This window comes from Ranitomeya variabilis, chromosome 1 (assembly GCF_051348905.1).
Source record: "Ranitomeya variabilis isolate aRanVar5 chromosome 1, aRanVar5.hap1, whole genome shotgun sequence".
Taxonomy (NCBI): Eukaryota; Metazoa; Chordata; class Amphibia; order Anura; family Dendrobatidae; genus Ranitomeya; species Ranitomeya variabilis.
This window is the reverse complement of record NC_135232.1, coordinates 408,751,120-408,777,739: the sequence shown is the minus strand read 5'-3', so window position 1 is coordinate 408,777,739 and position 26,620 is coordinate 408,751,120. Positions and strand designations below refer to the sequence as shown.

The window sequence follows — 26,620 nt, the reverse complement described above, 5'->3', positions numbered from 1 at the left end:
ATGGTGAAACATGTGGCAGGTTTAATCGACCCACATAGCCGGGCGACGTTTCAGCTCAAACTGAGCCTTTTTCAAGCAGTGAGTAACCATACCTGTGGCTTATTTATATGTGCTTCAACAAGTGTTACATTAAAATCCATTATACTATGCATTTCATAAACAATAAAAGGATTTACACATTACTGATCCAATATAAGTGTGAAGTGCCTATACAAAGTGCTTAGTGCTTATGTGCAATGACATTTAGAGTATCTGCTACTCATCAGGCAGTCCAGCTTACAGATCCACTATTTTTGTCATAATTGGTCCTTTTTATTAGGTAATTTGGTATTTAATACTGTAGTTTTATTACACTCACCTATGGCCGTTGGTGGACTCATGGAGGACGCTTTATTAGGAAGTCGGCGTTCCCTGTTTCACACTGCGCATGTCTGGGTTACATCATCAAGCCAGGAAGTCTCATGGCCCAATCACATGCAACGTGTGGCAATTTACACACAGCGCATGCGCAGTAGCGTCTACTGACGCCATATTGGTAGTGGCTAACAATTTAATTTGCAGCGCTGTAACTAGATACTGGCGCTTTCATAACCATGCACAGTTCAAGCAAGGAAGCGCTGTGCGTATCCAACGGCACTGCGTGTGTGCACCAGCGCTAAAGAAAGCCACAATAATATTAATTATATAACTTATTGATATCTACATCTGCTAAGTGGCAGGCATCAGATTAGAATAATTATAACACCATAGGTTCTGTAGTATCGCCACATTTTGACCAACACACAGTCCTTTAAATGAAAATGATAGACCAGATCAGTCACACTAATTCTCTATACAAATAATTTAATTTTTAATTATTGATTATAATCTGTCTTAAGCAAATTTAGAGAATATAAGTATTTAAAATAATGGTGTAGAAGTATATCTTGGTTACCTGGGTAACCATATAAACTATACAGCTCCCGTGCACCAATGGAGTCAACCTGCCCCTCATTTGTCCCTCCGGACCAAAGTGTTGCAGTCTTGACCTCCATATAATATACCTACACCAAATTCATATAGCTTATTTTGTTATGTGACCAGGGAGATTTTAAGGGACAATGTTCCATATAAAGTTATATAGTAGTCACATAGATGTCTACATTATAGACTTGTAACGCCTAGCGCCCCTAATACATTAGGGACTAGTCCCTTGTGATCATAATATAAATTAAGTCCTGATATCCCATTAATTACACCAGTCAATTATTTTATATTTGTTATTTTATTAATGCAATTAGGTGACTCATCCAATCAATATTTCAAATAATTCAAATATCATAAATATCTCTATGTGGCCGCAAACAGTGTCCACTGGTGATACAAAATATACATAAAGAAGCGTATACAGGATGTAAAAAAGGTGAATTGTCGTCCTCCATGTGCCACTATCCCAGCCATCATGATAAATTCTCTGGACTACCATCTGAGGAGCAGAAAATACATAACAATAATATAAAAATTTAAACGTTAAAAACATCAGGATATACATTACACACATACAGGATAAGTTTGACATACTCCCCCTAAAACACCGTGTGTATATTGTAATCTACATTTAAACCCTTTGGTTTAAGTGTTTTGAGCTCATAAATCCACTTGAGCTCTTTCTTTTTTTAAATTTGTTCTCTGTTTCCTCCCCTCCTCTGAATTGGGACCGTATCAATTATCCTAAATTTTAAATCTTTCTCCTGATGGTTACTTTCTACAAAGTGTTTGGGTACCGGGAGATCTTTTCTTTTTTTCCGAATCGTATACCTGTGCTGGTTCATCCGAACCTTAAATGCACATGTTGTCTCCCCTATGTACCATAGGTTACACGGACATGATAGGAGATATATTACATGGTCTGTGTCACATGTCACAAATTCTTTTATTTGATAGACTTTGCCTGTTTCCGGATGTTCAAATGTGGAACCCTTTATTATGTGCGAACAGTTAACACAGGATAAACAGGGAAAGCACCCCCTTCTTTTTTTGCCCGTCATAGTCAATTGTTGATTACCCACTACAGATCCAATATCGGATCTAATCAAATAGTCTCCAATATTTTTACTCCTTTTGTACGAGTAAAGGGGTGGCTTAGTAAACTCACTAATTCCAGGATGACACCTACCCAACATACCCCAATGTTTTGAAATAATTTTGGTCACCTCTCTGCTTTCCTCTACATATGTGCTGACAAATGGGACCCGGTTAATTATTTTTTTCTCCTTGTTCGTAGATTTCAAGATCAATGCCTTCCTTTCTTTTCTCTTTACTTCTGCTTTCGCTGAAACCAATACTCTTTTTGGGTACCCTCTCTCTCTAAATTTTTTTATTAATAGTTCTAATGCTTCATCCACATCTTCCTCCCTTTTTACAATTCGGCGTACCCTTAACAGTTGGCTTAACGGTATAGATTCAACCATTTTACGAGGATGTTGACTATCATATGCTAACAAATTGTTCTTATCAGTTTTTTTAACAAAGAGTTTAGTGATCAACTCCTTGTTCTCCTGAAGAATCATTACATCTAGGAATTGTATCTCCTTGGTCGATGACACTAGTGTGAATTTAATGGTTTCATCTATGGTGTTTAGATATTGATAAAAATCATTGAGCATCTCACCCGTACCAGTCCATAGGAGGAAGACATCGTCTATGTATCTCCACCACGCCTTGACATATTGGAAGTGGTGGGACACATAGACGAGGTCCTCCTCCATGACCTCCATGGTCAAATTTGCATAAGAAGGGGCCATATTGGCCCTCATGGCCGTACCTCTCTTTTGAGTATAAAAAATATCCCCAAACAAAAAATAGTTTCTTGTCAAGATTATTTCCAACAACCTCAATGCAAAATTACTACCCTCTTGCGTATAACCAGCCAGCTCTAATTTCTTTTTAATTGCACTCAAACCTCTCTTGTGGTCAATAGACGTGTAAAGAGAAACAACGTCAAATGACGCCATGATTACCTCTTCACTCAATTTTATCTCTTCCAATTTTATCAGAAAGTCGGTTGTATCCCTTATATATGATCTACCCTGTTTCACAATAGGGTTTAGAATTTTGTCCAAAAATATACCCATATTATTAAATATTGACCCCACGCCTGCAATTATAGGACGTCCTGGCGGGTTATCCAACCTCTTATGTATTTTAGGGATCACATAAATCGTTGGTGTTCTAGGGGTTTCAACCATTAAGTACTCATATAACTTTTGGTCTATAATATGCATACCCAATGCTTCTTTCAGACAGGTCTCTATCTCTTTACTTATACCAAATTTAGGATCTCCATCCATCCTCTGGTATACCTCCCCATCAGCCAATTGTCTATTTATCTCAGCCATATACATAGCCTTGTCCATGACGACAACAGCAACCCCCTTATCTGCGGGTTTAATGATGATGTCGCCGTCATGGACCAGCTCCCGCAAAGCCAAGTACTCATCTTTCAAAATATTGGGGTGTTTTTATGCCTCCACACTATTATTTCTCAGATTTTCAATCTCCTTTAAAACCACTTGCTCAAATGCATTAATGGCTGCTGAATTAGCAGTTGGGACAAAATTACTTTTGTTTCTCAATTCTAGATTTACCATATCAAATTCACTCATTCTGTTTTTAGTGATAATCTCCTTCTGATAAAACCATTCCTTCAGTCTTATTGTTCTAAAAAAACGTGTTAAGTCAACTTGTAGTTCAAACCAGTCCATGTGTGAACACGGACTGAATGATAGCCCTTTGCTCAATACAGATACCTGATTTGCAGTCAGTTCTTTACTTGAAATATTCACTACGAGTTCTGTTCCCGTTTCCTGAGGTTTGGTGGTCTCTGGGTTGGCTGCTGTGCTTTGTTTCTCTCCGTTTTCTTTTTGTTTCCTGTGGTGACGTTTACCTCCTCTCCTTTTGCGTCCTCCATTCCACCTGCATTCTCTATGAGGAATAATTTGATTATTAGTTACAAAGTCACGAACATTATTATCATTCCTTTTTTCAGATTGACCTCTTTTTTTCCAAGGCATTTTGGAGTTGTCAAACTGCCAGGCATACACATGACCAGTTTCATAGTCTCCTGTATCTCTATTCCATTTTTTTCTCTTAGTTTCCTCAAGATCACCCCGAAACTTGCACATGTCTTTGTCTATTTTCTCTTTAAATGCTATCCATTCCTCTGTTTTCACATCCTGTTGTATTTTAACTTCGGTTTCTGTTATACTTTGTTGTAACTTCTTAATCTCTTCTTGAAGAAACTCAATATTTAAAAGCATTATGTCCATAGCATATTTATTAGAGATCATAGTAAACCTTGTGCAGAAAGTTGAATTATCCATAAAAAGATTTGGTCTAATGTTTGATCTCAGCCCCCTTGGGATTTTATGTTCTTTATAATAATGTCCCAATGTTGTCAGATGTAATTGTAGGGTAATTAGACGTCTGGAGTTATTCTCATATCTTTTTTTCATTTCTATAGTAGATGGTGTTTTGAGGAAAGCAGCATCTCCCATAGCGCCACTGAGTATGCGCTCCTCATCCTCAGGTGTATAATTAAACACCCCAGGTTCCATGAAATTTTCGTTCATGTTGCCAAAAAATGGCTTAAAATTGTTGAATACACATATAACAAAAATAAGTATGCTTTTAAGTGTGCAAAAATTTCCGGACAGAAACATAATAAGAAGAAAAAGGAACAGCACTACATAGGTACTTATCTTCGGGTGCAAAGCCTCAGGTAATCAGTCCAACGATTACTGCAGATTCACAGAGACTCAAAAAAGAGGCAGCACTCCATACTCATGGTGAAACATGTGGCAGGTTTAATCGACCCACATAGCCGGGCGACGTTTCAGCTCAAACTGAGCCTTTTTCAAGCAGTGAGTAACCATACCTGTGGCTTATTTATATGTGCTTCAACAAGTGTTACCGTATTTTCCGGCGTATAAGACGACTTTTTAACCCCCGAAAATCTTCTTAAAAGTCGGGGGTCGTCTTATACGCCGGGAATCGTCTTGTACGCCGGTGTATATGGTGGGTGGGGAGGGGGAGTGATCCTGATGACGAGGGGGCGTCTCACAGGAAAGTGAGTAATCCCCATTACCTTATCCTAGCGGTGCAGCGTGGGGGTGTCAGTGCTGGGAGCGGCGGCGGCTGCTGTGTTCTGGTGCGGCGGCTCCTCTTCTGTGTGGGGCCTCTGTGCTGTGAGGTGGCGGTGGCGGCGGCATATCTTTATCCAGTTGGGGCTCCTCCGGCATCTCCTTAGCCCTGGAGGCCCCGCCGCAACTCCATCGGTGCAATGTGGTGGCCTCCGGGAAAATGGCCGCTGCTCAGATTCAGATCTCGTGTCCCGAGATTTCGGGACGAGATCTGAATCTGAGCAGCGGCCATTTTCCCGGAGGCCACCGCATCGCACCTATTGAGCTGCCTCCGGGAAAATGGCCGCTGCATTGCACCGATGGAGTTGCGGCGGGGCCTCCAGGGCTAAGGAGATGCCGGAGGAGCCCCAACTGGATAAAGATATGCCACCGCCACCTCACAGCACAGAGGCCCCACACAGAAGAGGAGCCGCCGCACCAGAGCACAGCAGCCGCCGCACCAGAGCACAGCAGCCGCCGCCGCCACTCCCAGCACTGAGACCCCCACGCTGCACCGCTACGATAAGGTAATGGGGGATACTCACTTTCCTGTGAGACGCCCCCTCGTCATCAGGATCACTCCCCCCCCCCCCAAAAGGCACATATTCACCGGCCCTATAAGACGACATAGGGTGTATAAGAAGACCCCCGACTTTTAAGAAGATTTTATATTTTAACTGGTAAAGTTGGGGGGTCGTCTTATACGCCCAGTCGTCTTATACGCCGGAAAATACGGTACATTAAAATCCATTATACTATGCATTTCATAAACAATAAAAGGATTTACACATTACTGATCCAATATAAGTGTGAAGTGCCTATACAAAGTGCTTAGTGCTTATGTGCAATGACATTTAGAGTATCTGCTACTCATCAGGCAGTCCAGCTTACAGATCCACTATTTTTGTCATAATTGGTCCTTTTTATTAGGTAATTTGGTATTTAATACTGTAGTTTTATTACACTCACCTATGGCCGTTGGTGGACTCATGGAGGACGCTTTATTAGGAAGTCGGCGTTCCCTGTTTCACACTGCGCATGTCTGGGTTACATCATCAAGCCAGGAAGTCTCATGGCCCAATCACATGCAACGTGTGGCAATTTACACACAGCGCATGCGCAGTAGTAAGTAGTAGGTTACCCAGGTAACCAAGATATACTTCTACACCATTATTTTAAATACTTATATTCTCTAAATTTGCTTAAGACTGATTATAATCAATAATTAAAAATTAAATTATTTGTATAGAGAATTAGTGTGACTGATCTGGTCTATCATTTTCATTTAAAGGACTGTGTGTTGGTCAAAATGTGGCGATACTACAGAACCTATGGTGTTATAATTATTCTAATCTGATGCCTGCCACTTAGCAGATGTAGATATCAATAAGTTATATAATTAATATTATTGTGGCTTTCTTTAGCGCTGGTGCACACACGCAGTGCCGTTGGATACGCACAGCGCTTCCTTGCTTGAACTGTGCATGGTTATGAAAGCGCCAGTATCTAGTTACAGCGCTGCAAATTAAATTGTTAGCCACTACCAATATGGCGTCAGTAGACGCTACTGCGCATGCGCTGTGTGTAAATTGCCACACGTTGCATGTGATTGGGCCATGAGACTTCCTGGCTTGATGATGTAACCCAGACATGCGCAGTGTGAAACAGGGAACGCCGACTTCCTAATAAAGCGTCCTCCATGAGTCCACCAACGGCCATAGGTGAGTGTAATAAAACTACAGTATTAAATACCAAATTACCTAATAAAAAGGACCAATTATGACAAAAATAGTGGATCTGTAAGCTGGACTGCCTGATGAGTAGCAGATACTCTAAATGTCATTGCACATAAGCACTAAGCACTTTGTATAGGCACTTCACACTTATATTGGATCAGTAATGTGTAAATCCTTTTATTGTTTATGAAATGCATAGTATAATGGATTTTAATGTAACACTTGTTGAAGCACATATAAATAAGCCACAGGTATGGTTACTCACTGCTTGAAAAAGGCTCAGTTTGAGCTGAAACGTCGCCCGGCTATGTGGGTCGATTAAACCTGCCACGTTTCACCATGAGTATGGAGTGCTGCCTCTTTTTTGAGTCTCTATATATATATATATATATATATATATATATATATATATATATATATATATATATACACACACACACACTGCGGCTGGCCTATTATGGGCTATACACAGCAGTCTCAGTAGATATACACACAGTGGTATCACCTATATAGCATACATACCGCAGACAAAGTGTTGGACTCTTTATTGGCCCATGTGGCAATGTTTCGGATCAATAACAGAACATTTCTCTGATATAAAACTCAAATGTTGCCACATGGGCTAATAAAGAGTCCACTGCTTAAAAGGGATTGTCTCCCACTAGGACAACCTCGCCTTAAACTAAATGTTCGGCCCTAATAAAATAATAAAGCCTATATTCACCTCCTGTGCCAGTGCCGTTCCCACAGTGGCTGACTGTGATGTGGTGTTGTGACACGTGATGCCCGGCGCCAATCACCGCAGTCATCACTGTCTCCACCTTTGGACAAACTGAACGTAAAGAGAAAGTCCAGGATGAGCTGCTTGATCCCAGACTTCTTCAGTTTGTCCGAAGATGTAGACAGTGACACCAGCGTTGATTGGCACCGGGCATCACGTGTCACACAACACCACCACACAGCCCCAGGGAGTCATCACAGCCCCTGTGGGAATGGTGCCGACACGGGAGGGGAGTATAGGCTTTATAATTTTATCAGGGCCGAACATTTAAGGAGTTGTCCTAGTAGTGTACAAACCCCTGGTGCTGCTCAGTTATGATACATATATATATATATATATATATATATATATATACATATATATATATATATATATATAAAATATTACATATACACTCCGTATTTTGAGGATTATAAGATGCTCCAGATTATAAGAAATATCCCAAATTTGGAGGAGAAAAATAGGAAAAAACTTTTTTTAATAAAATGGTGGTGCTTCTTATAATCCATGAATCTTATTTCTTACTGGGGTTGGTGGCTGCGGTGAAGCGGGATCACAGGGTTGCTGCTGGAGGGGGCAAAAATAGAGTGTTGCTGCAGGCTGCGGGCTGGGATGAGCGGGTGTTCAGTGCTGCGGGGGCTCTGACAACATTTTGTGAAAGGCCAAAGCTCCCGCAGTTGCATGGTTTCCAATGAGGTGGACTCCGGGAAAATGGCTGTTGGGGGCAACGCTTGCGCAGATGGAGATCTCGGCACCAAGATCTTGGTATGATTGGCCCCCACCCCCATCCTTGTATGTATAGCCTCATCCTTATCCTGATATGATTGGTCCCATCCTTTCCATATCCTGATATGCATGGCCCCATCAGTAAATATATGTATATAAAAAAAATTACACTTGCCTTCAGGGCGCTCCCTCGCAGTATCTTGTTCCAATGCCAGAATATTCATTTGTCTTAAGTATCGGCACATGTGACCGCCGGCAGCAACAGGAAGGCTCCGGATGAGACTGTGCGAGCTACTGAAGAGCAATGAATACTTACTGCTCTCCGCGCAAACAGTCCCTGTGTGCAGAGCACTGAGTATTCCGGCAGATGCCCGTCAGCTTGAAAGCAGCGCATGACGTCATAAAGCAGCTGCTGGCGTCACAACAAGATGCTGTGAGGGAGCGCTGGGAAGGTAAGTGTAATAGTTTTTTTTTTTAATCTTTTCTGATGGGACCATGCATACCAGGATAAGGAAAGGATGGGACCAATCATATCAGGATAAGGATGGGGCCATGCATACCAGGACTGGGATGAGGGTCAATCATACCAGGTTAAGGATGGGGCCCTGCATACCAGTATAGGGATGACGGTGATCATTCCTGCCAGGATAAGGATGAGGTGGACTATTTGTACCATTATAGGGATGAGGAGCCATGCATACTAGGACAAGATGGGGCCCTGCATACCAGGATAGGGATGGGGCCTTGCATACTAGGACAAGATGGGGACCCTGCATACCAGTATAGGGATGATGGCGATGATTCCTGCCAGTATAGGGATGAGGAGGCGTGCATACCATGATAGGGATGACGGCCATGCATATCAGGATAGGGATAAGGGGGCCATGCATATCAGGATAGGGATGAGGGAGCCATGCATACCAAGATAGGGATGAGGGAGCCTTGCATACCAGGATAGCAATAAGGGGCCATGTGTATCAAGATGAGGAAGAGGGGACCGTATTTACCAGGATAATGGATATTAAGAACAGAACTGACCACATTTTTGGCTTCATTTTTTATTCCCTAATTTCCTCCTCTAAAACCTAGGTGCGTCTTATAGTCCGAAAAATATGGTGTATATATTGAAAGACCCATTTAAATGGATTATTGCAAGTAATCCCGAGACCTTTGTAGTCGCTGCGGTCCGACTGCTGGGACCCCCATGATCCCGAGAAACGGCGTTTTAAAGAAGTGGTCGATCATGAGCACTGTGGCGCCAGTCACACATGGCTCTTCAAATAATGCCTTTAGGCCGGTTTCACACGTCAGTGGCTCCGGTACGTGTGGTGACAGTTTTCTCACGTACCGGAGACACTGACTCACGTAGACACATTAAAATCAATGTGTCTCTGGACATGTCAGCGTGTTTTCACGGACCGTGTGTCCATTTGAAAAATACGGAGACATGTCAGTGTTCGTGGGAGCGCACGGATCACACGGACCCATTAAAGTCAATGGGTCCGTGTAAAACACGTACCGCACACGGATGCTGTCCATGTGCCGTCCGTGTGCCATGCAGGAGACAGCTACAGTAAGCGCTGTCCCCCCAGCTTGTGGTGCTGAAGCCGCCATTCATTTCTTCTCTCCAGCAGCGTTCGCTGGAGAGAAGAAATGAAAAATCATTTTTTTTTTCTTTTTGCGGTTGAAATAAAGATCTTTGTGACCACCCCCCTCCCACCCCCTGTGCGCCCGCCTGCTGGAAATAAAATCCTCAACCAGCTCCCTCGATGCGTCCTCTCAGCGCCGCAGCTTCTCCTGTATGAGCGGTCACGTGGTGCCGCTCATTACAGTGAGGAATATGCGGCTCCATCTCCCATAGGGGTGGAGCCGCATATTCCTCACTGTAATGAGCGGCACCACGTGACCGCTCACACAGGAGAAGCTGCGGTGCTGAGAGGACGCATCGAGGGAGCCGGGTGAGTATTTTATTTCCAGTGGGCGGGCGTACAGGGGGTGGGAGGGGAGTGGTGACAAAGATCTTTATTTCAACCGCAAAAAAAAAATATATTTTTAATTTCTTCTCTCCAGCGAACGCTGCTGGAGAGAAGAAATGAATGGCGGCTTCAGCACCCAAAGCAGGGGACAGCGCTTACTGTAGCACTGTCTCCTGCACGGTCCGTGTGGTACCCAGTCGGCACACGGGCGGCACACGGCTGCCGCACGTGTGCCACACTGAATGTGCCACATGAGCACACGGACACGGATAACTCCGGTACTGATTTTTCCGGTACCGGAATTATCTGGATGTGTGAGACTGGCCTTAAGAGGAGCATTGAAGGGCACGATAAAGTATAGCAACATCTACTGATCTGGTGTGGGGGAAGTGTTATAGTATGTGGGATGGGGGGGTTTGTATGGCAGGGCTGCTTTTTTGTCAAAGTCTGGCCCTGTGCTCCACCGAAGATTCCATCTGAAGCCCTGAAAAATGGGAATTGACTGGCCATTGACATTAATGAAGTAGTCACTTTGTGCTATGTCTGACCTCCTTTACAAAAAGTGTGTCTTTTTGAGGCAGGCACAAAAGTGCGGTCAATTAGGTTTTTGTACCCGCCTCAAAAAGGTAGATACATATATATGGTTGACTAACCTTGCAGATTTTCTATACTTAACCCGTGCTGTTAATACTGATATCTATAGATTAGTTTATTTCCTTGGTCTGACTACTTTTCTGGACAGGATTAGCCTCTCCATCCTACTGGACACTTTGATATCTATGTCTTAGTGCTTTTCTTCAAGTTGTATTTTTATCAGCTTTATAATAAAAATCCATGTTTTATTATTAACATTATATATGGTTCTCTTCTTTCGGCCATTTTATATAAGTTCGAGAGTGTTATACACAGGTCAACAACTGAGTTCTGTTTACCCTGCAGAAAACAATGACTGTATATTAACTGCTGCACCCAGTACACTGTGTGCAGAATTATTAAGCAAGTTGTATTTTGATCACATGATACTTTTTATACAGTATATGTTGTCCTACTTCAAGCTGTTCAGGCTTGTGTTGTGAACTCCGTTTTCAGGCTCCCTCTTGTGGTCACAGATGGTATTGTGTGACTTTGTTTTTTTGGCTCCCCCTGGTGGTTTGGTTTATTATCCTGCGGGTCTGCTGGATCAGCTGCCTCGTTATTCACCAGGGAGGCTCCTATTTAGCTCTGCTTCACTCCCACTTGTTGCCGGCTGTCAATGTATTCAGTGCTATTCTGATTACTCCTGATTATCTCGTTTTCTGCCTCTTCAGGATAAGCTAAGTTCTGTTTGAATATTTTTTGCTCATCTGCCTGCAATATGATTTCTGTGTATGATGAGTCTAGTCCAGCTTGCTAACATGTGATTTCTTTTTGCTGGTAAGCTCTGGGGTACAGAGTTGCTTCCCCCGCACCGTTAGTTGGTGCGGGGGCTCGAGCAATCTCTGCGTGGATATTTTGAATAGGGTTTTTTATTGACCGCACAGTTTCCTTCCTATTTTCTGCTATCTAGTATTAGCGGGCCTCATTTGCTAAATCTGATTTCATCTCTGCGTTTGTGCTTTCCCCTTAACTCACCGTTAATATTTGTGGGGGGCTAATCTATATCTTTGGGGTCTTCCACTGAGGCAAGTGAGGACTTACTTTCCCTCCAGGAATAGTCAGTTTCTCAGGCCGTGACGAGACGTCTAGGATTTTTTAGGTAACGTTCCACGGCTGCCTATAGTTGTTTGCGGATAGGATCAGGTTGTGGTCAATCTAGTTACCACTTACCCAGAGCTAGTAGTCTGTTCAGTTACTTAGCTAGTCCGACCTGCGATCCTTGCCACTAGGATCATAACAGGCTTGAGAGCCAACTACCAATTAAGTAAATAAGGTGATGTGCATCTCTGTAATGAGGAGGGATGTTGTGTAATGACATCAAAACCCTATATAAGGTGTGCTTATTTATTAGGCAACTTCCTTTCCTTTGGCAAAATGGGTCAGAAGAGAGATTTGACAGGCTCTAAAGAGTCCAAAATTGTGAGATGTCTTGCAGAGGGATGCAGCAGTCTTGAAATTGCCAAACTTTTGAATCGTGATCACCGAACAATCAAGCATTTCATGGCAAATAGCCAACAGGGTCGCAAGAAGCGTGTTGGGCAAAAAAGGCACAAAATAACTGCCCATGAATTGAGGAAAAGCAAGTGTGAAGCTGCCAAGAGGCCATTTGCCACCAGTTTTGCCATATCTCAGAGCTGCAACATTAGTAACAAAAAGCACAAGGTGTGCGATACTCAGGGACATGGCCAAGGGAGGGAAGGCTGAAAAACGACAAACTTTGAACATAAACATAAGATAAAATGTCAAGACTGGGCCAATAAATATCTTAAGACTGACTTTTCAGGTTTTATGGACTGATTAAATGAGAGTGACTCTTGATGGGCCAGATGGATGGCCAGAGGCTGGATCAGTAAAGGGCAGAGAGCTCCACTCCGACTCAGACGCCATCAAGGTGGAGGTGGGGTATGGGTATGGGCTGATATCTTCATAGATGAACCTGTGGGACCTTTTCGGGTTGAGGATGAAGTGAAGCTCAACTCCCAGACCTACTGTCAGCTTCTGGAAGACAACTTCTTCAAGCAGTGGTACAGGAAGATGTCGGTATCGTTCAAGAAAAACATGATTTTCATGCAGGACAATGCTCCATCACATGCCTCCAACTACTCCACAGTGTGGCTGGCCAGTAAAGGTCTCAAAGAAGAAAAAATAATGACATGGCCCCCTTGTTCACCTGATCTGAACCCCACAGAGAACCTGTGGTCCCTCATAAAATGTGAGATCTACAGGCAGGGAAAACAGTACACCTCTCGGAACAGTGTCTGGGAGGCTGTGGTGTCCGCTGCACGCAATGTTGATTATAAACAGATCAAGCAACTGGCAGAATCTATGGATGGAAGGCTGTTGAGTGTCATCATAAGGAAAAGTGGCAATATTGGTCACTAATTTTGGGGGTTTTTGTTTTTGCATGTCAGAAATGTTTATTTCTAAATTTTGTGCAGTGATATTGGTTTACCTGGTGAAAATAAACAAGTGAGATGGGAATATATTTGTTTTTTATTAAGTTGCCTAATAATTTTGCACAGTAATAGTTACCTGCACAAACAGATATCCTCTTAAGATAGCCAAATATTAAAAAAAAAACACTCCAACTTCCAAAAATATTAAGCTTTGATATTTATGAGTCTTTTGGGTTGACTGAGAACATAGTTGTTGATCAATAATAAAAATAATCCTCTAAAATACAACTTGCCTAATAATTCTGCACACAGTGATCCATTGGTGGAATAGGGGTCTTTGACCCTACCTCATGGTGCTGTCATATTATATAGCAAAAATCTGCTTACAGATTCCCTTTAATATGTTTGACATTCAGTTATCATATGATTGCTTTTGAAAAGACTCAAGTATTTTACCTTTTGCACATACAGCTCTGTGCTCCTCAGTTATTTTGTAGTTTTTTTGTGAGTCAAGCAAGGTAGCAGTTTCAGATGGGAAATGTTTATGTATTAGAAATCGCACTTTTAAATTGTGCAAGGAAAGCAGTTCTAAATGTCAGAAAGTATAGACGTGCTTGTAATCTAGTATTCTCAAATACTGCTGAAAGTCAAAACTGTTTATTATGTATGGTTGATGATATTAAAAGTAAGACAATTTTATATTATTTACTTTTAATTCCTATACAGACTCACACATATTTCTACAGACTTTATCTCAGTATAGTATTGCACAAGGCCAGAGAATCATGTTTTCAGCTAAAACAGTCAAATCAGTGGAAAATGTAAGACAGGCGTTATGACAGACGAGTCATTAGAGCATTTGGGATGTCAGGAATTATGTTTATGTGGGCACGCCCTGTCTTATTGCTCTCATTAGTGGTGATGAATCAGTCAAAATGAGTATATATTCATTGCCCTTAAGAAATGCAAGTATTTGTATGATTTAAAGAAAACCTAGGATAAAAGTTGTGTATACGATCAAAATATAAATTATTGCATTTGCACCTGTTTTTTTTGTTTAGTTTTGCGTGTTTTGGACCTTTTCTATGTTTGCACTCAATTCATTATTCCATTTGCACCTTTTTAAACCTGTCACGTGAAAAAAAGCTATTAACCTGGCTATTAAACTGGTTTTTGCATTTGCTCAAGAGCAATAGTTTATACATCTGCATAACCACAGGCTCAAAAATATAGGCCTAGTGGTTTCTTGTTTTTAACCATGTTTTTCAGTATGTGTTAATATGTGTTAGTATGTGTTAATAAAGTATATCATTTTTATATATAATTTAATCCCTTAGCAGTAGCTGGATTTTTTCGCTTGCCACACTCATAAACACGGATAGACATATTTATTCATGTACAGGTATTCATGTATAGATGTTTCACATTTTTTCCGTATTTTTCGGACTATAAGACGCACCGGACCATAAGACGCACCCCAAATTTTCAGAATAAAAATAAGGAAAAAAAAAATGTTTCAAATGGGGGTACGTCTTACAGTCCAAATTCAGCTTACCAGTGAAGGGATCGGCACAGGTGGAGAAGTGGTCACAGGGGTCTTTCGATGGTCCAGGCTGGTGAGTTGGCCTCCAGGAAATCCCATCCCACGCTGGTGCTCTGTGCTTGGGCAGGGGTGGAGGCTCTGTGCTCCGGGGCAGTGGCTGGGCTCCAGGGCAGTGGCTGGGCTCCGGGGCAGTGGCTCGGCTCCGGGGCAGGGGCTGTGCTGTGGGCAGTGGCTGTGCTGCGGGGCAGGGGCTGTGCTGCGGGCAGTGGCTGTGCTGCGGGCAGTGGCTGTGCTGTGGGCAGTGGCTGTGCTATGGGGCAGGGGCTGTGCTGTGGGCAGTGGCTGTGCTGCGGGCAGTGGCTGTGCTGCGGGGCTGTGGCAGCAGCTCTCTGGGCTCAGTGGGGGCTCCAACGGCATTTCGTCAAAGCCCGGAGGCCCCCACTCATCCGTTAATGGCATGTTGCGGTGGCCTCCGAGAACATGGGCGCCGGGAAAATGGCCGCCGGGCTGGCACACGCTCAGATTCAGATCTTGTTGCCGAGATCTCGCCCCGAGATCTCGGGAGATGAGATCTCGTTGACGAGATTTGAATCTGAGCGTGCGCCGGCCCGGCGGCCATTTTCCCGGCGCCCATGTTCTCGGAGGTCACCGCAACATGCCATTATGAGCGGGGGGGCCTCTGGACTTTGACAAAATGTTGTCGGAGCCCCCACTGAGCCCAGAGAGCTGCTGCCACAGCCCCGCTGCACAGCCACAGCCCTGCAGCACAGCCACAGCCCCGCAGCACAGCCACTGCCCGCAGCACAGCCCCTGCCCACAGCACAGCCGCACCAGCACCAGCATGGGAAGGGAGGCTGCATCAAGACCGCCGCCGCTGCCGCATGATTTGTAAGTATATTGCGACTACAAGACGCACCCCCATTTTCCCCTAACATTTTTTGGGGAAAAAGTGCGTCTTGTAGTCCGAAAAATATGGTATATATTACAGTCATGGTGATGGTGAGCACCATAAGAACACATCCTTATCAATATGTCTCATGAATATGAAAGCTACACCAAGTTGTCTGGCTCAAAATAGCGACCTCTTCCATCAAAAAACAGTACGTGCACCCAATAATATATTTGGACAAGGACTGTCCTAGTGTGATAACGCCTTTAACCTCTTAACGACCTGGGGTATTTCAGTTTTTGAATTTCTGTTTTTTTGCTCCCCTTCTTCCCAGAGCCATAACTTGTTTATTTTCCGGTCAATATGGCTGTGTGAGAGATTGTTTTTTTGCGGGACAAGTTGTACTCTTGAACAACACCATTGGTTTTAACATATTGTGTACTGGAAAAAGGGAAAACAATTCCAAGTGTGGAGAAATAGCAAAATTGTCTTTTTTTTTTTACCATGTCCACTAAATGCTAAAACTGACCTGCCATTATGATTCTCCAGGTCATTACAAGTTCACAGACACCAAACATGTGTAGGTTGTTTTTTATTTAAGTGGTGAAAAAAAAATCCATAATTTGTTACAAAAAAACACTATTTTCAGAGACCTGTAGCATGTCCATTTTTCATGATCTGGGGCTGGGTGCGGGCTAATTTTTTTGCGCACCGACCTGACATTTTTATTGATACCATTTTTGTGCAGATACATTCTTTTGATCGCCCGGTATTGCATTTTATTGCAATGTAACGGCGACCAAAAAAAACTAATTCTGGGGGTTCTGGGTCTCCATTCTGGTCGCTCTTCTCTAAACTTGCCCCAGTTTGTTGAGGTCTTTTTTAAAATATGGTGCCCATAACTGGACAAGGCAGTAGTTGGGAGCTACAATGCTGTGATATCATTTTGAAAGACTGGTCATTGCAACCAGTGGTGAGCACCCATAGAAATAGTAAAGGGGGACGAGAGCAGAATATTAAAATATTAAGTATATTTGTGGAAACTTTAACGGCTCTCTTTTATTCTAAAAACTCCTTTGATAATTAAAAAAAACTGTAGAAATGCTATTTACATTTATGCAAGTTTTATCTACACTAAAAAAGCCCTGTTTTCCTTTCCGTACTGCAATAATAGAAACAGACAGGTTTATGGCAAAATAAAATGAGAGAACTAAATGTGTCTTCTAATCACTTTCTAATCCTTATTTAACCTATGCATTATTAGAGCTGCTAGACAAATGACTTACTTAATTTCCAAAGACAGCTTGTCATATTAATTAGAAATAATTACAATACACAGCTATGATAGTTCACACCGAAGACATGAGAAAGGTAAATGGATTTTATCCTCTTGCTGTTTATTATATAGTTTAACCAATTTATCTATCCTTGGGACCCTTCCAACAACCGGTGGAGTGTCAGAGAAGATCAAATTAGGCTGTATTTTCCACAGATAGTAGGTGGAGATGTTTTTCTTTTGGAAATGGTTTATTTTGCCAACACCCATAGGGAGTTGTGCCAAAAGTGATATTCTGCATGCATTATAGTGTCTTGTACATCTTTATGTTAAGCCATCATGTGAATATCTCAGGTCTGCTGGGGATTCTATTGGGTATTGCCATTTGTCACAGTTTCCTGCATGTAATTTTCTTCAAAAGAACAGCCAGAAGGTAAATAACACTGCATTGGATTATCTCAAAGTATCTTTTGAGCATAATGTTGATGTTTCCTGTTTCGGTCTGCAGGAATTCACTATGTATACCTGAGATGAGGAGAAAAAAAATACTTCTTATCTTTTTGGCTGTTTCGCGAGAAACACAAAGTTGCATAGATTTCCAATGATGATCTAAAATTTTGCAATCAGAGCTCCTTAAAAGAAAAAAGAAATAAAAAAAAACTAAGTTTTCAAGAAAGCAATGCCGTTGGGGGTCAAATCAACATCAGTTTCTCTTGTCACTTATTGTATTATTGACTGCTCTACAGATTTTCACAAGTGTTTTAATGCTGTTTAAGCATAGACAGTGCTTTGTTGCAGTTTCAATAAATTCTAGGTATCAATCCAGCATTTACATAATGGATTCTGGCAAACATCTTTGTGCATAAGCGCGAGTTACGCTTTGCAAAGACCCTTGATTAACTAGTGCTTGTGATTTTCTTACCTATGTACGTTACACACAATCAATCATGATTTGAAGGAAGTGTCAATAATATTGAAACAAATTGTAGGATGTAGTAAAAATGTGAAAGGGCTTCTCATTGCAATCATTTCGGCTAATTTAACTCTTCTCAGTAATGCCAGCCAGTCGCTGTATCATCTGTTTTAAGAAACAGAGTTAAAGGAGAAGTCAGGACTGAATTAGGCATATTTCTACACATTAGTGATACCACCTTCTAATATGAATGTGCTCTCTTCCTTTTACACCTTATGTATATTTAAGCTATATTTCTTTTGTTATCTGTTAAAAAACATTATGATCTATAAACAGTTGTCTTAATTGCAAAAGGTTGAGCACACTGTTTTCATTGTAACTGTAAAGGTGGCCATTAGTGTTGAGCGATACCGTCCGATACTTGAAAGTATCGGTATCGGAAAGTATCGGCCAATACCGGCAAAGTATCGGATCTAATCCGATACCGATACCCGATACCAATACAAGTCAATGGGACTCAAGTATCGGACGGTATCCTGATGGTTCCCAGGGTCTGAAGGAGAGGAAACTCTCCTTCAGGCCCTGGGATCCATATTAATGTGTAAAATAAAGAATTAAAATAAAAAAATATTGCTATACTCACCTCTCCGACGCAGCCTGGACCTCACCGAGGGAACCGGGAGCGTTCTTTGCTTAAAATGCGCGCTTTTACTTCCTTCCGTGACGTCACGGCTTGTGATTGGTCGCGTGCCGCCCATGTGGCCGCGACGCGACCAATCACAGCAAGCCGTGACGTAATTTTCAGGTCCTCAATGCCTAATTCTAGGCATTCATGATTTTAAAATTACGTTCCGGCTTGTGATTGGTCGCGTCGCGGTCACATGGGCGACGCGACCAATCACAAGCCGTGACGTCACGGGAGGCAGGAGACGCGCGCATTTTTAAAATTACGTGACGTAATTTCAGGTCCTGAATGCAGAAATAGGCATCAGGACCTGAAATTACGTCACGGCTTGCTGTGATTGGTCGCGTCGCGGTCACATGGGCGGCACGCAACCAATCACAAGCCGTGATGTAATTTTAAAAATGCGCGCGTCTCCTGCCTCCCGTGACGTCACGGCTTGTGATTGGTCGCGTCGCCCATGTGACCGCGACGCGACCAATCACAAGCCGGAACATAATTTTAAAATCATGAATGCCTAGAATTAGGCATTGAGGACCTGAAAATTACGTCACGGCTTGCTGTGATTGGTCGCGTCGCGGCCACATAGGCGGCACGTGACCAATCACAAGCCGTGACGTCACGGAAGGAAGTAAAAGCGCGCATTTTAAGCAAACAACGCTGCCGGTTCCCTCGGTGAGGTCCAGGCTGCGTCGGAGAGGTGAGTATAGCAATATTTTTTATTTTAATTCTTTATTTTACACATTAATGTTGTTTCGATACCGATACCCGATACCACAAAAGTATCGGATCTCGGTATCGGAATTCCGATACCCGCAAGTATCGGCCGATACCCGATACTTGCGGTATCGGAATGCTCAACACTAGTGGCCATACATACCGGATGGCTGTCAACTGATAAATGAGTTATCGCTTTCTCCGGCTCTATACATGAGCCTCTCTTGAACCGACCAGGCGGCTGCGACATCATTCGACAGCCAGCTACCTTTCCCTTTTGCATCTTGCTGCACCTTCAGATTATACACCACAGGTTGTATACATGATATAGCTTTGGGATTCTTTAGCATCTACATCTAACCAGGCTTTCCAGACCTAGAGAGATACACACGTCTTGTGGTTTGGATCTAAATCCACTGCTAACATTACATCTTACATATGCCCAGAGCATGTGCTGCTATTTTTGGGTTTAATACTATTGGGAGCATGATGTTTCAGTTTATTCATTATACTTGTTGTTTACAAGTTTTCTAATTTTCATCATGCCCCATTTTGTAAATGTGTCTGTTTCGCTTTGCATGTTATACTGTGGATGTCTTGCGGCTCAGTTATAGCCATATGTGCTTTTCATTGCTTTGTCCTTCTGGTTCATTGTTTATCATGTCCCACACTATTCCACCTTCAGGGGTGTGCTTTATTTGCCATGTTCTTATACATGTTTTTAAGTGGTTTTAACGTTTGCTGTGTCTCAGATGTTTAAATAAAGATTTATATTTTTAGTTATTATTATGTGGATGTGCATACCATTTTTGGTTGGTCTTTCTTCTCTCTTGTTCATGGTTATTATCCATACTAGGTGTTGCACCCCATTATTATATTTGAATCTTTTTCTACCATATACAGTAGTGGGCCCTCTCCCCTTCCTTGTTTTCCCCCATACTCATTAGGCCATCAGTCGAATTTTTTGACACTGGCAGGTCAGTCTAATGTGTATGGCAGACTTTAGGGTCCAACAATGTAGATTTAAAAATCACACAAGGCACCACACAGGTTGGAAAAAGCGAGATAAGGGAACCTCCAATTATTACACTAACCTGTCAGATTAAGCATATAGAACCCATACACGTAATACTGTGTATCATTGGGTGACATTAATCTGCATGGGGTTGTTACTTTTTAGGTCAAGTTGTAAAGTAAAGCATGGTAGCGTTCTATATGTGCAGACATGTGTCTGGCTCTCTCCTAACCTTGTTTAGCTGCTGCTTGTGCATGCTTTGAGCTCCAGGGCACGTATACGTGTGTTTAGCTGTGAGATTACACACACTTGTAGCTTGAATTTGCGAATAGCTTTGAGACATTGTTTTGCATCTAGATTTCTTACTTTTTATGTGTGCTACCATAATTACTGATGAGATTTTTTTTACCCAAATTTATAAAGACTTTGCATGCTTGCAGCATTTACCAAACTCAAAAATGTCTCATCTACTCATTTCTCTTCTTCTTCCATTCCCATTACAAGCCAATACAGCTCAGTATTTTGCATGCTGTTGATCTCTCTGGGGATATTATTGAACATTAGCATACAGGTGCTACTCACAAAATTAGAATATCATCAAAAAGTTAATTTATTTCATTAAAATGTACTATGTTCATGGGAAAACCCCTTTAATTCTCTCAGGCTGCCTAAACCATAGAAAAGTAATGACAAGGGGCCAGTTCTACCAGAATGTAGGATCAAAGTTCTAAGCATTGAATTTAAGTGGCCTCATACGTTTAGATGACATGGATTACTGACTATTAATTTTACTTTTACTCCTATAATTTTTAACATTTGTTTATCGTGGTCTTAAATTATACTGGGATTTCAACATTTTACATTTCTTTTTACGCTCAAAGACAAATGTTTATACTATAGAAATAATTTTTCTACATTTATTAGAAATCTTCCTTGTTTCAGGCATTTATTAGACATTTCCTGACATTTTGCTGAATGAAAGAAAAAATATAGCAAATTCCTTAAAAATGTAGCCCATAGCATAGACAATATGAATTAGTATGATCTTGTTAACTTTTACAGAAATATTTGGATGTTTGCCAATAAATAACCTTAAGTTCTTCTGGTGATTTCTAATGTGAAAAATTAAAATGAGGTGTTCTTAACTGATATATTACAAATACAATATTAATTTTAACATAGTTCTTTCCTTTAATAATGTCAGTATAATTAACTGTTTTTAGGTTAAGGGTATGTGCACACATTCCGGAATTTTTGCGCATTTTTTCGGCAGTTTTCCGCAGCAAAAACGCTTAAAAAACGCATACATTAAGCATCCCATCATTTTGAATGTATTCCCCAATTTTTGTGCACATGTTGCGTTTTTTTCCGCAATAAAAACGCATCGCGGAAAAATACGCGGCATGTTCATTAATCTTGCGGATTTATCACGGGTTTCCCACTATTTAATGCATTGGGAAGCTCCAGAAAAAAACGCGAAAAATCAGCACAAAAAAAAGTGCAAAAACCGCGAGAAAAACGTGTGCGGATTTTCTGCAGAAAATCTCCGGTATTGTTCAGAAAATTTCTGCATAAAATCCGGACGTGTGCACATACCCTAAAGGGTTTATCCAGGAATTTTTTAATTTTTTTGCATATGGGGCTAAGAACTAACAGACAGTAGCTGCTTGTTCTGTCCAGCAGAGAAAAGAGGGAGACACAAAAGCGCAAATAGGGTCTTATCAAACGTTACACAAAGTTGCCCACCAAGAGAACTACTCACCTGGTGAGATTGAAGGAAGGACATATATTAATGGTGGCTGCTGCAGATTCACAGGTCAGTGCAGGATCTGATTGAAACACACACTTAGGTAGGAAAAAAGGATCATCCCCGCGCTGCCGCAAGAAGAATTCCAAAAATTGTAAAGGTTTCAACGTGGTTTATTCTACGCATTTCAGGGTACAATATTTGTGGTATGTCCTGATGAAGAGGTCCCTGAACCTTGAAATGCGTAGAATAAACCACGTTGAAACCTCTACAATTTTTGGAATTCTTCTTGCGGCAGCGCGGGGATGATCCTTTTTTCCTACCTAAGTGTGTTTTCTTTCCAGCAATGATTTCTGCCAGCTCAAAGCCATCATAGACTTCTCCAGACGGTGATTCTGTGGCTTTTGCTGACGTAATGTCAACTATGCAGCATCTTGTCTTCTGCTGTGTTGAAGGGTGGCCTCTGCTGATGTTATGCTGATTGACAGCCAGCTCCCTGCTGCCTATCAGCAGGGAGCTAGCTTTCACTCAGCATGACATCTGCAGTAATGCCCAATAAACAGAGCATCCCAGAAGAGAAACATCTACTCTGCAAAAAAGAGGTCAAGTGAAGCAAGAGATCGCTGGCTGAGCTGCAGAAATCGTACCCATGCAGAACAGGTGGCTAGTTAGCAACTACCTGCCTGTTAGTTCTTAGCCCCATACAAAAAAATAATAAAATTCACAAATACTAGAAATAGGCTCACAATCTCTTTTACCAAATTGGTGTTTTAGACCCCTCACGACCTTTAAAGTATATTTGCGTCAAAGGTCATGTCCCTGCCTTTGATATAGACTCGAACGCTGAGCCCTCATCATTCTTCTCACTTGATGACTGATTAAATCAGTCATAATGTGCCTTTAACTAGTTATATCCTACTGTCAATCATTGACAGCGGGATTTAACACATATCTGATGGAAGCACGCCAATGGGTTGTCATGACAGCTGGGGGTCTGCTGAAGACCCCTGTGCCTGTCATTATGATACTTCTGTGAACACTGACTCATGGCCGCAGTTCATAGGAGATTGTGATTTCTGCTATACATACAGGTGCTTCTCACAAAATTAGAATATCATCAAAAAGTTAATTTATTACAGTTCTTCAATACAAGTGAAACTCAAATATTATATGAAGTCATTACAAACAGTGATTTATTTCAACCATTTATTTCTGTTCATGTTGATGATCATGCTTACAGCCAATGTAAACCCAAAAGTCATTATCTGAGTAAATTAGAATAATTAAGATAAGCGTTTAAAAAGGTCCCTTAGGGTACTGTCACACTCTGCAACTTTCCAACGATCACGACCAGCGATACGACCTGGCCGTGATCGTTGGAAAGTCGGTGTGTGGTCGCTGGAGAGCAGTCACACAGACCGCTCTCCAGCGACCAACGATGCCGAAGGCCCCGGGTAACCAGGGTAAACATCGGGTTACTAAGCGCAGGGCCGTTACCATCGTAGAAGTAAAAAAAAAAAAACAGTACATACTCACATTCCGGTGTCCGTCAGGTCCCTTGCAGTCTGCTTCCCGCTCTGACTGAGTGCCGCCGTAAAGTGAAAGCAGAGCGCAGCGGTGACGTCACCGCTGTGCACTGCTCTTACTTTCCGGCCGGCAGTCAGTCAGAGCGGGAAGCAGACTGCAAGGGACCTGACGGACACCGGAATGTGAGTATGTACTGTTTGTTTTTTTTTACTTTTACGATGGTAACCAGGGTAAACATCGGGTTACTAAGCGCGGCCCTGCGCTTAGTAACCCGATGTTTACCCTGGTTACAAGCGAACGCATCGTTGGATCGGTGTCACACACACCGATCCAACGATGACAGCGGGAGATCCAGCGACGAAAGAAAGTTCCAAACGATCTGCTACGACGTATGATTCTCAGCAGGGTCCCTGATCGCTGCTGCGTGTCAGACACAGCGATATCGTATGGATATCGCTGGAACGTCACGGATCGTACCGTCGTAGCGACAAAAGTGCCACTGTGAGACAGTACCCTTAGTCTGTTTCAGTAGGCTCCACAATCATGGGGAAGACAGCTGACTTGACAGATGTCCAGAAGGCAGTCATTGACACACTCCACAAGGAGGATAAGACACAAAAGGTCATTGCTAGAAGCTGGCTGCCCACAGAGTGCTGTATCCAAGCATATTAATGGAAAGTTGAGTGGAAGGAAAATGTATGGTAGAAAAAGGTGCACAAGCAACCGGGATAACCGCAGCCTCGAATGGATTATTAAGAAAAGGCCATTCTAAAATTTGGGGGAGATTCACAAGGAGTGGACTGCTGCTGAAGTCATTGCTTCAAGAGCCACCACATACTGACGTATCCAGGACATGGAGTACAAGGGTCGCCTTCCTTGTGTCAAGCCACGCATGACCAGTAGACAACGCCAAAAGCCTCTTACCTGGGTGCAGGAAAAAAAGAACTGAACTGTTGTTCAGTGGTCCATGGTGTTGTTTTCAGATCAATGTAAATGTTACATTTCATTTGGAAATCAAGGTCCCGGAGTTTGAGGAAGAGTGGAGCCCCTGTATATATATATTTATTTTTTATTTTTTTAAGGACTGAAGGTTCTATTAGTTTTAAGCAAGTATGTGTGGACATGTTGGTTTTACACAGAATCTTGCTGTTTTGAAAGCTATGCTGGATAAGTGCTAACACATTAGCTATAAGATGGTAATTGGCTCAACACGCATGAGATTTCTTTTGCCAAATCATGCATACTACAGAAACTCTCAAGGCAAGGGGATGTTTTTATATCCATTAATGCTCATCAACATCAACAAATTGCTAATTATTTTGATTATCTGCTTCCTCTCCGCTCCCATATTGTAGCCATTACCCCCTGGAATCACAATATGCAACTTAGGAGCTACCATGACATTGATGTATATTACTCAACCATGTTTGTAAACTCTTTTTTTTCTTGGTACATTATTTTTCACATATGAGAGATTACATTTGGTAAAGCCGATTAAAAAAAGAAGATGCAACACTTAAAGCAATAAGGGACAAAGAAGCCATTTCAGAAAATGATTTACATTTGAAATTTTACAGAATTGTCAATATTTTGCGTTGATTTGAACGTGAAAGGAAAACAGAGCTTGAATTTGTACTGCATATTATTTTATCCTAATAATGAGCTAATTGTTTCAGCGCAATCACAAAGAAACACTTATGCTCAAGTGAGACTAGTTCTCCATATGGCAGTGTATTGCCGTGCCACTACCGCACTTTACTTTGTGAAGCAGAAGGTTGTGATGGTGACTGTGCACCCATGTGTTTTCTAGTAAAGCTGGTTATTACATTCTGGCAGTAACAAATTTCACTGACTGTTGAAGAGATGTGGGAGGGGGTTAATACTATTCAATCCTGTTCATTTCCTATTGACACTTTGATTATCATTTCTTTTATTAAAGCTTGAACAGTAGTGCTTTGCAATTGAGCAATGTTATTGCTGCAGCTTTTACATTCCCAAACAGATTTGGGGAACCCTTGCTATAGAGACCTCTTGTGTCACATCTACATAGCATGTCTACTGAGCAGCTGAATACATATAGATGTAGCCTTTCTTAAAATGACATAGAAACCACAATGCAGAAAGATATCTTGATCCAAAAAAAGTGTAAACCAACACCTAACTATACAAATTCAATGGCTTTTATTTTACTAAAGAATTAAATACTACATCTTGATGATTTTCTTGCGTCTTAGTTTAAGAAAGGCTACATCTATAAAACCCAACTCCATTAAAAGCTAATGTTGGCTTTGATGAATAAATGTATAGCGCCCCTCCCCCCCCCCCCCCCCCCCCCTGACTGGGGAATATGCTGCTGGTGTCTTCTGTATATCACAGTTAAGATTATGCTGCATCAGTCCTGACTGGTCTTCCAACCGATCTGTAACAATTAACCCTTTAGATGCTTCTGCCAATATCAACAGCGGTATCTAGATGATTAAAAAATGGAGAGGGCACCCTCTTCAACACTATGGCATCAAGTAATGACATTAGGGTCTGGTGGCCTGTTCCTTCCATAAGCAGACTCTGTTAGTGAAAAACTGACAGGTCTCATACACTGCAGTACTTGGATGCTTCAATGCACGAGATCACCAATTAAAGTAAAAAATAGTTGGACTAGGTTAAAATGTTCAATAACATGTATAAAAATGTAAAAAAAAAACCTGAAAAATTGAAAAAAATCATGAAAAACTGTTTCACCACTGAAAATGCAGCTTTTGTGTACAAACAAAACTAAGCAATAAAAAATGTACACATAATTGGTATCGCCGTGTCTAGAATAATTCAAACGTTAATAATACTGCATTATTACTTATCATGTACAGCAAACAACTTAAAAAAAAATGATAAAAACACAACAAA

At 41.8% G+C, this 26,620-nt stretch overlaps 1 protein-coding gene across 20 annotated transcripts in view; it reads left to right on the top strand.

Moving 5' to 3' along the window:
- PTPRD (protein tyrosine phosphatase receptor type D) overlaps positions 1 to 26,620 on the top strand; it is a 2,959,440-nt gene that overhangs the window by 2,436,931 nt on the left and 495,889 nt on the right. The window lies entirely within an intron of this gene.